At 41.1% G+C, this 14,958-nt stretch overlaps 1 pseudogene; it reads right to left on the bottom strand.

Moving 5' to 3' along the window:
- Positions 1–2,057: 2,057 nt before the first annotated feature.
- On the bottom strand, positions 2,058–2,750 carry LOC100766275 (annotated as a pseudogene).
- Positions 2,751–14,958: the final 12,208 nt, after the last annotated feature.

Genomic DNA, 14,958 nt, shown 5'->3' with positions numbered 1-14,958 from the left:
ATCACCTGTATGGTCACTGGACCCACATTATACATCTTGTGAGAGATTGTTAAAAATGGAGATTGAGGCCAGCAAAATGGCCCAATGACTAAAAGCACCTGTCACCGAGCCTAACAAACTGAGTTTGAGCTCTAGGACCCATATAATCAAAGGAGAAAACAAACTCCCACAATTTACCCTCTGATCTCCACACATGCCATGGCATGTGCGTGAAAGTGGGGTGAACACACACACACACACACACACACACACACACACACACACAATGTAACTTTTAAAACTGGAGATTTTTCTGGCCCTAACTGATAACTCAAAAACTCTTCTGAACTGGGTGCCACTAAGCTCAGAAATAATAGGCATTGTGCATTTTTGCTAGAGTTTCTTGTCCTGCCAGGTCCCGCCGCTTCAGCCCCAAATGAACACAGAGAGATGCTATATTAATTATAATCTGTTGGCTGATGGCTAGGGCTACTTATTGGCTAGTTCTGTCTTAATTATTGACCCATTTCTATTAATCTAAGTATTTCCATGTGGTCTTATGTTACAAGAGAATGGTTCAGACCTGTTACTCCTTACTCTGCTACATGGTCTTTTCAGGGTCTCTCTCTGCCTACCTTTCCCAGAATTCTCCACATCTTCTAGTCCCGCCTGTCTTCCTGCTTCAATTGGCCAAGCAGTGTTTTATTCATAAACCAATAAGAGAAACATATATACAGAAGGACATCTCCCATCATCTCCTCTTTTCTGTCTAAATAAAAAGAAGGGTTTTAACGTTAATATAGTAAAATTATATGTAACAAAAGAGTTATCAAGTAAGAACAATATTTAGTCCATTAACACGGGCAACATTTAAAGACAATATTCTATCATCTATCCTTTGTGAGTCTAAAGTTTTATATGTAACTTATATTTTATCATAACTACAGAAATCTATAACCATAACTATCAGTCTTCCACTCCATCAAAGACCACAGGAGGATAATGTGTAAACTCTAGAACTGACAGAGACATCTTGGTGCCTGGACAGTGACCCAAAGTTCTTCTGTAATGTTGGAGCATCCATCTTCAGCCCATAGGTCACTTCTCACAGAGCAGGAAGTTTGAAACTGTCTTGCCTCTATTAGCAGTTTGTCAGTCATCTTTCTTTGTGTCCTGCAGAATGTCTGGCAGGCAGACTCTTCCATGAAGAAGGAACACTCAGACTGTCCACCTTGTTTTGAAAATTCAGCAGTCACTTTCCTGTGGGCCCTGCATGTCCAGTTTGGACAGCATACAGTCAAACAGTGCAGGCAAGAGCAGTTCCTTGCCCAAATGGCTAGTCTCACCATATTGAAAGCAACTCCATAATGAATTTCTTTGATACCCATCTTCCTTTCTGAAGTAATTAGTGTTGCCAGGAGCAGTTGTGTCTCATTATCAAGAAAATCTGTAAACCATTTTAAATACCATATTCTGTAGGTGTTTGAAAGGTTTGAAGACTATCCATTTGAAATATATCTATGTATATCTAGAAAATATAACTAACATAACTATAATTTTTTTCGTGGTAGGTATTGGGGGCAGAAAATTTAATATGTATAAGATATACGTATGATCTAGTAATTTACTTTGAAAACTTGAAAAGTGCTTTATAGCCATGTGCTCCACAGAGTAGGGATTTCTCTTGGAGCACATCAAGAATTTCTCAGATCTTTTCTCTCAGACTTACATCTAAACCCAGAAAAATAATTGTCCCCTTAGGCAGGGCACAACAGTTTACCCAGATCCATTTTTGTTTAGCTGCTGTAACTATAGCAATTTGTTTTCAAGATAAAGTCTGTCCTTTATCCAGTTTCTTTTTTTTTTTTTAGTATGAACAACATTTATTCAATTTTGCATACAGATTCATAGATCAAAGCCAATGCTGGACACCCCATTGTTACAACCTAACTCCTCACCAAATGAGAATGAAAAGGTGTCCATGGTAACTTATTTGGTGGGGGAGGGAACTCTTATGCTAAGGGAATTATCATCTGGACATGACATGAGAGAATCGTTAATTTTCTTGACTAAGATCTTCAGGCTACAGAGTAGCCACAGCTACACGTGTCTTTGTGTTGCCGGGTCTTCCCCATGCATGGCTCAGCCACAGCCTCCTGGGCCCTCTGAATCTCATGGACAATGAGAGCAAAGGCTTCCTCTACACCTTGCCGTGTCTTAGCTGAGGTCTTCACAAAGGGGGCTCCCCACTTATGAGCCAGGTTTGCTGCAGCTGTGTCAGCATCTCCAGCAGTCCTCACTAGGTCACACTTGTTGCCCACAAGTACCAGGGGCAAGGGCTGCTTCTGAGGAGGACTCCAGGTGGACCATATCTGCTGCAGCTGGTCCAGAGATGAGGGGTCATCAAGAGCAAAGACACCCAGCACACCATCACCAGCTGCTAAGCACTGGTCTTGCAAGTCCCTGTAGGTATCCTGCCCTGCTGTGTCCAGCACATTCTGAATGTAGCCACAATTGTCCAGGGCCACCTCCTTCCAGTAGGAATCCTAGATAGTGGGGTCATGTTCTTTCACGAAGCAGTGGTGGTTCATCTGGATAGTGAGAGCACTTTTACCAACACCACTTGCATCCACCACCACTACCTTGTACTCAGGAGGCTACCTGCCAGCATCTATGCATTGTACACAAACCTCATGGCTTTCCTCTGGGGATCTGGTGCACTGTGTGTTGAGGCTCAGGTCCAAGATGCTAGAAATTGTTGGCAATGCCATTCCCCAACAGTCAGCTCAAGGAAGAGATGCAAACAGCAGGTGCTGTGTCCCTGGAGTGACGGTCTGCTGAGGAGCTGCAGGTGGCTCTCTATCTAGTTTCTTAATTGTCTTCATTCAAGTCTATGCCATGCCCAGATCCTGGGTTTGAAACCGAGTAGACAACCAAATTATCTGTTTTTTTTTCTTCTTTTCATCATGTTGTGGTTTTCCAGCTCACCTTTGCTCAAAGCACCCATAACTATAATTTTTGACTATTATAGGTGACTACAACCTATATTTAATTATACATTACATTTTAAAAGAGTTGTGTAAATGCAATACCTAAACAAGAGAATATTCATATCACAAAATTGACTTTAAATTTGTATCAATAAATCAAAATCCATTCCAATGTAAAGTATTCATTTCTATATCATATTCCCCCCTTTTTTCCTTTAGAAAGAGGTTGGCTGTGATCATTAACCATTTATAATCACCCCAATTTAAATGAAAAAATTATAAACAACATTTGGGAATTTGGGTGTTGTTCTTGCCTCCTGCTGTTTGGAAATGATGTCCTTACCATGGGATCCTGAGAAAACCCAGAAATCTGTCCAAATCCTGGCTGTAGTATTCTGAGGCTGCATCGTTTCAGCTGTTTTGTATGTTGGATCACCTGGACCACTGCTTCAGTGTAGTATGTATCTATTGCTCAATGTTGTTCTCAATGGTAGTAGGTTTTAATTTGTGTATGTGTACCTTTTCTTTTCCTGGAATATACTTTGACAGTTGTTATCATTGTGTATAGTATTTTCATCAGGATTAAAACCTTTTCTTTAGACTAAAAGGAGAATTGTAGTGGTGTTTTGCCTGTGAACTTGTAACGGTGGGCACACCCATTTGGGTGTAGCTTCAACCAGAAGGAATTGGGAAAAGGGAAGCATAAAGCATGTTCCCTGTAGGGCTGTCTCTTGGTTTTTCAGTAACATTTCAGGGGTCTTGCTTGATCAAACCATATTAGTCTGGGAGGAATCCACAGCTTTTCATTTTCTGTGGAAACAAAAACAGAACTTCTGTTCCAAAGTAACATTTCTTTAGACTTAAATTTTGAAGTCAAAGCATTTTTTTTCTTTTTTGAGACAGGGTTTTCTGTGTAGCTTTGGAGCCTGTCCTGGCACTCACTCTGGAGACCAGGCTGGCCTCGAACTCACAGAGATCCGACTGCCTCTGCCTCCCGAGTGCTGGGATTAAAGGCGTGTGCCACCAATGCCCGGCCAAAGCATTTTTAAGATATGTAGGTTGGATTAATCCAGCAGCATTTATAATCAAATGTCTTTTAGCAGATGTTGCTCTTTCCTCAGCAATCAAACAATTCAAAGACAACACAATATAGCATATATTATCGACTCTGTGTACTTTCCATCTTTATGTGGCTTTTTTAATTACTCTATTTATTTTACTTTAATCTTTTCATTTTTTGAGACAGGGTTTCTCTGTGTACTTTTGCCTGTCCTGGAATTCACTCTGTATACCAGGCAGGTCTTGAAATCACAGAGATCTGCTTGCCTCTACCTCCCGAGTGCTGGGATTAAAGCTGTGTGCCACTACACCCAGCTACTCTATTTCTTTTTTAACTACTTTGTCCTTTTTCTTTTCTCTCCCAAGCCTACACATATTTTTTAAATACACTATAAACCCTTTAGAGGATTTTCTCCATCTGAATCTCTTTTACTATATACCTCTATCTTTTTCTGTCTGCAAGTCTTTTATCTGCTAAACAGCATTTCTAAAATTAAAGTGGACATTTTAGCTGCTGGCTTTCCAACATGGCGGAGGTACGTTTACTGCTAGAACTGGGATCTGTGCTCACCACCTCGACTCTTAAAACTTTTTTGCTCTGTATGAATACAAGCTAAATCTGCCATGCAGCATGCTGTGTGGCTTGGATATGTGGTCACTGCCGCCACCAGCTGCTCCTACACACCATTTACCTCTTTGGTAGCAGGGCCTTTTAAAAGAGCCTTTGCAGGCTTTTTTTGACACTAATACTGAGTCAGGAAGCCTCCCTTAGAGGAACCATGAGCCTTTGCTTACCTCTAGCAAACAGAGCCCAATGATAAAATGCTACTACCAAGATGTGCTTGCCTCTGTTCTTTTGTGTTTTGAATTCCTTTTTAAACTTTTGTCAGGTTTTACATGGAAATTCGTGCAACCCACATTGATGCCACCATTTTGTTGCTAGAGTTTGTATTCCTGCCTGGTCCTGCTGCTTCAACTCCAAATGAGCACACAGAAATGCTATATTAATTATAAAACTGTTGGCCAATAGCTAGGGCTCCTTATTGGCTAGCTCTGTCTTAATTATTAATTCATTTCAATTAATCTAAGTATTTCCACATGGTCTTACCTTACTGTTCAAGGGTCCAGACCTGTTACTCCTTCCTCTGCTACATAGTCTCTTTTTGTGGTCTCTACCTACCTTTCCCAGAATTCTCCTCGTCTCCTAGCCTCGCCTATCTTCCTGCCTCTATTGGCCAAACTGTTTTATTCATCAACCAATAAGAGAAACATATATACAGAAGGACATCCCCTATCAGTGGATTACAGGAGACTATAGTCTAGGATCAATGTGAGAAAACCCAGGTTCCTTAGTATACAGATTCGCAGGGGTCCACTCTGTTAGGATTAAGTAGTAATTTATTTCCTTACTGTTCCAGAGAATTGAAATCCATGATTAACCATCAGCAGGTGGGATGGCCAGGGCAGAGGGGCAGAAGATAGCAATTGAAATTCAAGGTGTTGGCCCACCAGGAGGCAACTCTCTGATGGGTGAATCTCATTTAGGCAAAGTCATAGGACTACAGACCCTAGAATGTCTTTACCTTCTGCTCTGCCTTTACATGCTTGTTACTGTAATATTCCTTTTGTATCTAGCATGGTAGGAGTGGATGAGGGAAGATCTCCACTGCCTATAATATATTGTGATTATCTTTTGGAAACTTCTCATTCTATTGGGCATTTTTATCTGTGGATTGTCAAGAAGATGACCCCTCCCTAAACTGTATTGTCTAATTTGATGATGATGATGATGATGATGATGATGATAATAATAATAATAGCCCATACATAGTTTTGATAAATAAAAATAAATACAAGGATATGTTTCATAGCCAGGGCCTGTGAGTTTTACATAAGGAGCTGCATAGATTGTAACTCAAGTTAATGATTTAAGAAAAAGCAATTAACACCTAGTAGCCCATCTAGTTTAATTTTTTTTAACCTTAATGTTGGGAAATGTGGTCACAGGTTTTGGAGTGATCACAGACAGCTGAAACAAAGGTTTGAAAATAAGTTAAAGAGAATAAGATATTTTTGTTAAATAATTTTGAGGTAAAAAAAAAAAAACAAGAAGACAATCTAAAGTTTTAGAAAGGCACGTAGTTGAATGCAGAACTCATTAAGGTCAAGGAACAAGACAAAGCAGCCCAATTATCGTTGGCCGATGTACCTTTCTTGTTAAGATTGGTCTGGGAGGCCAGTACAAGACTGATCCAGACCCCTGAGCATGAATGTCAATAAGGAGGCCTCTGCACTCCAGGGAGCCTCTGGTGTTGGATTAGTATTTTTCCCTGGTGTAAGAAGGGACTTTGAGAGCCCATCCCACGTGAAGGGATACACTCTGGCCCTGGAAACATGGGGAGGGGCCCAGGCCCAGCACAGGAACATTTGGTGGACTCTGCAGAGCCCCCGTTGAGGGCCCTACCCTGCCTGGGGAGTGGTGGGTGGATGGGGTGGGGGGTAGGTTGGGGGTGGGGGAGGAGGGATGGGGGTAAAGGGAGGGAGAGGGAGAAGGGATTTACATGTGAAACAAGCTTGTTCCCTAACTTGAACTAATAAAAAAAAAGTTGCTGTGGGGTCATGGTGTCTTTTCACAGCAATAGAAACCCCAACTAAGACAGAGGGAAGAGTGGAGTGGAAGAACAGGGGAAAGGATAAAGCCAGTGTGGTTCTCTAGGAATAGGATGCCAAGCTGACTGAACTATCGGGAAAATAAACAGAAGTGGAGAGTGGGGGTGGGGATTTGGCAGGAGTGGCTCATGGCCTGGCTTGCCCGCTGTGTGGGAAACACTCCATACATTTGCCCCCCTGGTGAAAACATTCGTCTTCCCAGACCTCTTGGCCTCCCCATCTTCTTGATGTAGCACAGTCTTTTCCAGAGCCTTCCACCATTTTGAAGTCTTAGTCCTATAGGCAGACTTTGCAACCTGGCTTCTTGACATCAGGTTCAACCTCAGAAAGCCATGGATCCTTATCTGTTTTACTCTGCAGCACTTCTAAAGGACCCTGATCCAGAGGAGATGCCCAATAAATTTCTGTCACAGAAATATAGAAATAGCCTCTTCCTAGGGGTGTGGGGGTCTTTGTTTTTTCCTCATAGGAAATAAGTCTAAGATACTTGTTTTTATAGTCCATATGACATTATCTATGTCCTGTCACTTCAGATGCTGTGGGCATTATCCATCCAAACAGAGGCTGTAGTCTTCCCCATCTGCATCTATTTGCAAAGAGGAGACCCATCCCACCCATGACAGCAGGAACCAGAGAACTCACACCTCCCCACTTTCTGTGTGCAGGTCATGGCTCCTATCACATATGGTAGTAACTGGTTGTTGCTGGAGATTTCTTGTCCCACAGATCCCACAGCCACTTCAGCCCCAAATAAGCACACAGAGATATTATATTAATTATTAAATTGTTGGCTGATGGCTAGAGCTTCTTATTGGCTGGCTCTCTATTAATCATTAACCTATAACTACTAATCTATGTATTTCTACATGGCCTTGTCTTGTTAGACAACACCCAGCGCATCCTATTCTACATTGCGTCTCCTTACACTCTCTCCCTGCCTACCTTTTCCAGAATTCTCCTTGTCTCCTAGTTCCACCTATCTTCCTGACTCTTCTGGCCAAACAGTGTTTTATTCATCAACCAATAAGAGAAACATATATACAGAAGGACATCCCCCATCAATTGGTTGTAATAATTATTCATGAGACACGTACTTCTCAAGACTATGGGGCACAAATTCCCTTTTATAACAAGTATTTTCTAGCACCTTTCCCTGTAATTAAAATTAGTGGATAACATAACTTTCCCACACAAACATTTTTAAAGCAATGTAATACCCTAGCTATAATATAAAAAAAGAAATAAAAAAAGAAAGTAAGCTATAATAATAAAAAAAAAGATTGGTTGATGACCAAAGCTGATGATTAACTCCTTGTACCCATATCTTCCTGAAGTCTTCTGATATATAAAAAAAACTAATAATGAGGGGGTATATGCCCTAAAGATTTAAAGTAGAGCTGGCTGGTTCTTTTTCATATGTAAAAGATTCCTTATAAGTTTACCTTTCAAGATAAGTAGTAAAGTAATTGGCCCTTTCTTCGTAGTTGCAAAAGGCAGCCTGCTACTAAAAGCCCTGACAAGAATAGCTTGCTCTCCTACACAGTTAGTCTATAACAAGTTGTTTGGGTATGAATGTATGTGGGTTCTTGGGATAATTTGTTTTTCAATTACAGTACGTAAAATGTTTAATCATGTAAGGGAGATGAAAAACATGTTTTTATCTGTATTAATTATAATCATTCACTTGAAAACCAGAATGTAACCACATTGTAATTCCTATATTGCCTGAAAAACTTTGTTGGGGTATATAAGCTGTAGGAAAAAAGTATACAGTAGAAAGAACAGAAAAAGAACATGAGAGAACAGAGAAGAATAAAGAAGGAAGCCATCAAGAGAGTGTGTGAATGTCTTTTTTCCTAAACCCCCATCAGAAAAGAGTAATTTAAGCAGACTCCATGTATTTCTCTCAAAACCTTGTGCTACTAGAGACTGGTGCCCCAGATAGCAGTAAGCAGGTCTTCTTTCTCCTGAGGACTCTTCCCATATGTTATAGATGGCCCTTTTCTCCTTGTTCCCTATTAAAATCATCCCTCGGTGTGTTTGTGTCGTAATTGCCTAATCTTACAAGGACAATAGTCCTACTGTATCAGGGTGTGACTTAATAATACCTTAATCACTTCTTTAAAGGTTCAACCCCCCAGTACAGTCGGTCACATTCTGAAATACATGATCCCTCATGTTCCCATCCCCCTTCCCCTCCCTTCTACACTGCTTCCCACTTTACCCAGGAGATCTTAACTATTTTCCCTTCCTGGTGCTGAGTTGGGGGAGGGACATAGTGGGTAAGACTTCTACCATCAGTGGAGAGGGTCTTAATGAGCTTTCCCCTTTAATCACATTAATGACTGTTCTAATTGCCTTCATAGAACCTACATCCAGTAACTGATGGAAGCAGATGCAGTGACCCACAACCAAGCACTGGGCCGAGCTCCTGGAGTTCAGTTGAAGAGAGGGAAGAGGGATCATATGAACAGGGGGGGGGGTCAAGAGCATGATGGGGAAAACCATAGACAGCAGACCAGAGCTTGTGGGAGCTCACAGATTATGGACTGACAGTTGGAGAACTTGAGTGGAAACTAGACCCTCTGAATGTGGATGACAATTTTGTGACTTGATCTGTTGGGAGGGCTGGCTGCGGGACCAGGAACCATCTTGAGTGCATGAACTGGGTTTTTAGAGCCCATTCCCTATGATGGGGTGCCTTGCTCAGCCTTGATACAGTGGGGAGGGGCTTGGTCCTGTCTCAACTTGGTATACCAGACCTTGTGGACTCCCCAAGGCCTTACCCCCTCTGAGGAGTGGATGGGGTGTGGGAAGGAGGAGGTGGAGGGCAGAAGAAGGGGAGAGAACAGGGAACTGGGGTTTGTATGCAAAATGAAAAATAAAATTTTAGAAATAAAAGACATCAGCATATGAATTTTAGGGGGCACAACTGAGCCTATAACATCCTATTCTTCCTATCTTTCCACAGACAGATATACTAAAAAGAGGATGCTGCTAGACCAAGAGAGCATCCTTGAATTGCATACACACTGGGTCTCTTTTTACTCTTTTTTATTTGAGGAAACAATAGGTTTATTAGTACCTAGAAGCCATGATTTGGCTATTGTTTTTAGAAGTTATTTGAGAATGCCAAAGGCTCAATAGTAGGAGACTTTGGGGTCCCCAGGAGGTTGCCACCTCCTGATAGAAAAATAACTACTGGTTCTATAGAAGATGAACTTGAATAGTCCACCTTCTACAAGAATTAAAAAGCATCAGACTATTGACTGTCAATCACCCTTGGACTGAGCTCCCAGGAGCATACCCAGCCAGTTCTGCTAACGACACTATATTCATTGGCTTCTTGGACTTTTGGCTTGTGTATACCAACGAAGCCATAATGAAGTAATAATTCCAATTTCATTAACTTTTTCCTGCAAAGTCCACCTCAGTTGTTCTTAGGTTTATCTTGTGTGTCCACAATTCACATACTCCAGGAATGGCTGCCACACTGCCTGTCAATCTTCTGCCAAAGCTCAGGCTACTGCCACTTAATAGATAAAGCAGATACTGCCTGCACAGCTCTGAATGGCAGGCCCCATGAAATCACAATTAAGCATTGCTTGTGCCAGCTACCACAGGCCTTTCCAGAGACGTTGTTTTGCCAAGACTTGTTACCTTTCATGCTATTCTTTTGGCAAAGGCAGGGTTCATTCATTGCCAGTGTAAGCTCCTAGAAAGACAGAACTAAGTGCTTGTCTGAAAGGTGAGAAAGACTGCCTCCCTGCTGTATTGTACTTTGTAAGTAGTCTGAAATTCCTTTCCAGACCACCCACTCCAGAGACATTTCATATGCAGTATGATATGGCCAAGGGGACAGTATCACAGGCAAAATAAATGATACTTATTTGGCAAAGCCATTTCTGCAGAGTTAAGTAACTAATGCAGTTGAATTTTTTAATCACTTGGTCATTTTCCGTATGTTTTCAAAGGTTAAAATTGAGAGACCCAGACCCCAGCAGATGTGTGATCAGTTACCCTAGCACAATACCTGAGCACCCTGGCCCTGAACCCAGAGCCAGTGAAAGAAACACACCCTGGACCTGAGCCATAGAAAGAAACACTGTATCCCTAAACACAGAGCCAGAGAAAAACACCCTGACTCTGAAACCAGAACCAAAAGAACATGTTTTGCCCTTAGAATCAGAATCTATTAAAAAATGTACCCTGGCCCTAAAATTGGAGCTTAAAAGCTAAAAGGACGAAAAAAGAACATAATTTGGCCCTGAAATCAGAGGCAACTCTGCTGCTGCTGCTGCTGATGCTTTGGATAGACTGAGGGGCATGAGTTAACTTGCAAGAAAGACTCTGGGCAGTGGTGACACACACTTTTAATTCCACATCTTTAATTGATCTTCTAGCTCCACAATACAGTCCATCATTAGAGAAAACTATCACATTACATACATAGTCAAGAGTAAAGAGCAGTGAATGAGTGAGTGCCAGTCTGTGCTCAGCTTGCTTTCTCCATTTCAGTCCAGGATCCCTTGCTGAGGGAATGGTTTTGCCTACAATTAAAATGAGTATTCCCACATCAATTAACTTAATCAAGACAATCCTTCACAGACTTGTCAGGGACTAAACTTGACCTAGATAATCCCTCACAGGTATGTCCAGAATCCTGACTCTGGATGCCAAGTTGGCAATTAATACTAAGCATCACAATGCCTGAGAATTTGATGTATACCATCCTATCCATACTATCCAATTTACCATTCTAAGCATGCTAAGTGGGAATAAATGCATTCACATCTTTGTGCAACCATTACCAGAACATTTTCCCCTAATCAAACTGAAATTCTATACCCATTACACAACAACTTCCCATTCCCTATCCCTTCCTTCCCCTATTCTAAGGCAAAAACCACTCTGCTTTCTCAATTAAAGAATTTGACTATGATAGGCAACTTGAGTAAGTGAAGTTATACAGTATTGTTCTCATTTAAAGGTGACTTATTTCACTGAGCATAATGTCCTTTCTGTATTTAGTTGTCCATCCTACTAATTTTTCCATTAGCATACAAACAAATACATCTGGTTTCATCTCAGAAACTCTTTCAGTGCCTTAATCATGCCACTCCAATACTTCCATACTCAGAAAGACCCACAGACGTAGTGAAAAATGTTGACCAAGGAGAGCAAAGACAAGAGAATCAATCTCCCTGATTTTAAAATGTATTAAAAAACTGAAGCAATCCAAATAGTATGATATTAGAATCAATGAATATTTAGAAAGTAATCAAAATATATTCTGAATGAGGTTTTATGATAACCCTCTGCAAAGCATTCCATGAGAACACAAATAAGGAACATCACACTATGTCTGGGCAGTATGTTTCCTAACACTAAGGCTATTCTAGGCCCAAAAAAAAACAACAGAAGGATGGAGAATGGTGAGGAATGGCCTTGGAAGTAACAGAGCCTATGTGTAAGCAGAGATGAGCAAAACCCTCTCAAGAATACACAAGAAAATTTGTGGCATATATACATGTAGGGAAAGATATATCACTCTGAAACAGCAAAGAAACCAGAAACAGAGTATTGCAAGTTAAGGAAGGTGAACTTTATAAAGGTAGGGCAGACTTTGGGCAACCTTAAAACATGCTTTAACCAAGTTATTTTGTAGCAAATACATATGCACTGGGATTCTCAGAATTAATATAAAGAATAATAATGAAAAATAATGGTTTCCTACAAATCTCAATCTTGATTCAGATTCAGTCAGGGCCACTATGAATTCATTACCCTGCCTCATGGGTGTGTGTGTGTGTGTGTGTGTGTGTGTGTGTGTGTGTGTGTGTGTGTGTGTGTGTGTGCATGCACATAAGTGTGTGTGCACCAGTGCAGCAGCTACATGCAGAAGACACAACAGAATGTGGATGTCCCTATCAATCTGTGCCTCATTGCCTTGCTACAGGGTCTCTTGCTGAACCAGAAGTTCTCTGTTTTGGTTAGGCTAGCTGCCCATTGAGTTCTCAGGATCTACCTCTCTCCATCCCCTCAATGCTAGGGTTACATGAACTATAAAACTATGCCAGGAATTTGACCTTGGTGCTAGGGATTTTCACTCAGATCCTCATGCCTGCAGAGAAAGCACTCTTACCCACTGAGCCAACTCCCCCCAGTTCCCACCCCTTTGAATCTCAGCTAATTCTGAATTTTGTATTCTGGTGGGTAAGATATCTGGTATTCATGCTGTTAAGTATTTTTATCATATGATGCCATATTTATTAACATCTCAAGAAAACAAATCTTTGACTTAATGGCATCACCCCAATTCTCCTTTCTTCCCATACAGCTGTGGGTCATATGTGCTTTCTTTATGGGTCACTATTACCTAGCCATTTTTTGCCCTCATGTGGAGGACTTGCCTATGAGCTCTTTCAAGACTGTGTGTCCCAAATGCAGATTCTAGAGTAAGAACTTGTTCACTTAAGTGGATCGTCACACAGTGTAGCCAAAACACATAGATTGTAGAATGTTTCTGCATGAGTTTAGAGCCTTGTTTACATCTGCTGGAAATTACTGCTGTCATCCTTCCCATCTTTGCTCTGAGGATTACCTCTAAATGAGTCCCTGTGCTTGCTTCTGTGGAGTTCCTAGGAGAACTCAAACCCCGTATATTTGAAATGTTATCTATAATGTGCCACTATACTATACTATTTAGGTTTGTGGTGGTGGTGATGGTTCTTTTTTTGTTTGGTTGGTTTGGTTTAGATTTTTTTTTGTCTTTGTTTGTTTTGGGGTTTATTTTTTGTTTTTAGAGACAAGGTTTCTCTGTGTAGCCCCAGCTGTCCTGGCACTCACTCTGTATACCAGGGGGGCCTCGAACACACAGAGATCTGACTGCCTCTGCCTCCCAAGTGCTGTGATTAAAGGCTGTGTGCCACCAATGCCTGGGTATTACACTGTTTATTTACATATAGCACATGCCACTTGTGACTGCCTGTGCCACAACTAAGTCTGAGAATTGGGCCAAAGGCTGGAGACTTGGATGAACGACAAGACGCCTGGTTTACTTTCTGAGAGAGTGTCTCTGACCTTTCTTGTGGAGCAGCCTTATATACAAACTTACAAAAACCCCGGGTATAAGGGTTCACAACAATAGATGGTCCAGGCCAGTCCCTCAACATGATTTCTTGAAAAAGCAAACAGCTTGGTCAACATGAGATAGTTGAAGCTACAAAAGTGTCAAATACATAAACTAATGATGTACTTATGACCATTACCAAGTGCTATATATCAACTGCCTGTGATGACTGGAGGTGAGGGTTTACTTAAGCCAACTACAGAAACTGTTATGCCTGTGTAAAATTGTGGTAGCTAAAATGTCTGAATGTGACAAGAATCTTTCATGTCCATTGGAAGCTTTTGGAGCTGGACTTAGTGTATGTGACTTGTTTACCAAAGCTTTTTGATGTAGCACATGACTATGTTCACTCACCCCTCTCCCTGCCTCTGACTTGAAAAACTTTACTTGTCCTTGGACTTGAGTTCAGTCTCTTCTGCATGACTCTTTCTGTGATCCTCATACCTACTTCTCTTTATCATATTGAATAAAGAGAGCCTTGCCAGCTTGAAAAATATTACAGGAATTTTCCTTTTAACATTGTAGGTTAAACAGGCCAAGGAAAGAATACTGTGCCACTGACTTGACCCCAAGACCAGGACTAAGTGAAAGACACCCTGCCACTGGCTTTACCCTGAGCTCCTGAGACTTGGAAATGTCCCCCACCCCCCTGTGACTCAGCATTAAAGGCCACGTGGTATTCCCAGGCTATGCTGTACTTGTCGACTGACTTGCTCCCAAAAAAAAACTATAGAAGCCCTCCCCTCTGCCCAACCCTCTACTATCTTTGTTACCCATGAGACGCAGCCACCATTCTGTTCTTCTCCCCAATAAATCTCTTGTGTGAGGTTTCTTTCATGGTGTTACTGTACAGTATTCCTTGGTTCACAATCCCCAAGATTTCCTTGCGCCAGAAAAATTCTTACAAAAATCTCCTACCTAACCAATGTAGCTTCTGCACTTATTTTGCTATTGTCAAGATAGATAACAGTTACATTCTATTATGTACATGCTTTGTCATCACTATAAAAGTTTTAAAAAAGAATATAAGGTATTTATACCAGTCTACCTGTTAAATATTTCTTTTTCTTTAACAGATTCTGCCTTATGTAAATTTGCAAAAAAAATTACAGGACAGGACACCAGCCA

This window comes from Cricetulus griseus, chromosome X (assembly GCF_003668045.3).
Source record: "Cricetulus griseus strain 17A/GY chromosome X, alternate assembly CriGri-PICRH-1.0, whole genome shotgun sequence".
Classification (NCBI taxonomy): Eukaryota; Metazoa; Chordata; class Mammalia; order Rodentia; family Cricetidae; genus Cricetulus; species Cricetulus griseus.
This window is presented reverse-complemented; position numbering and strand designations above follow the sequence as displayed.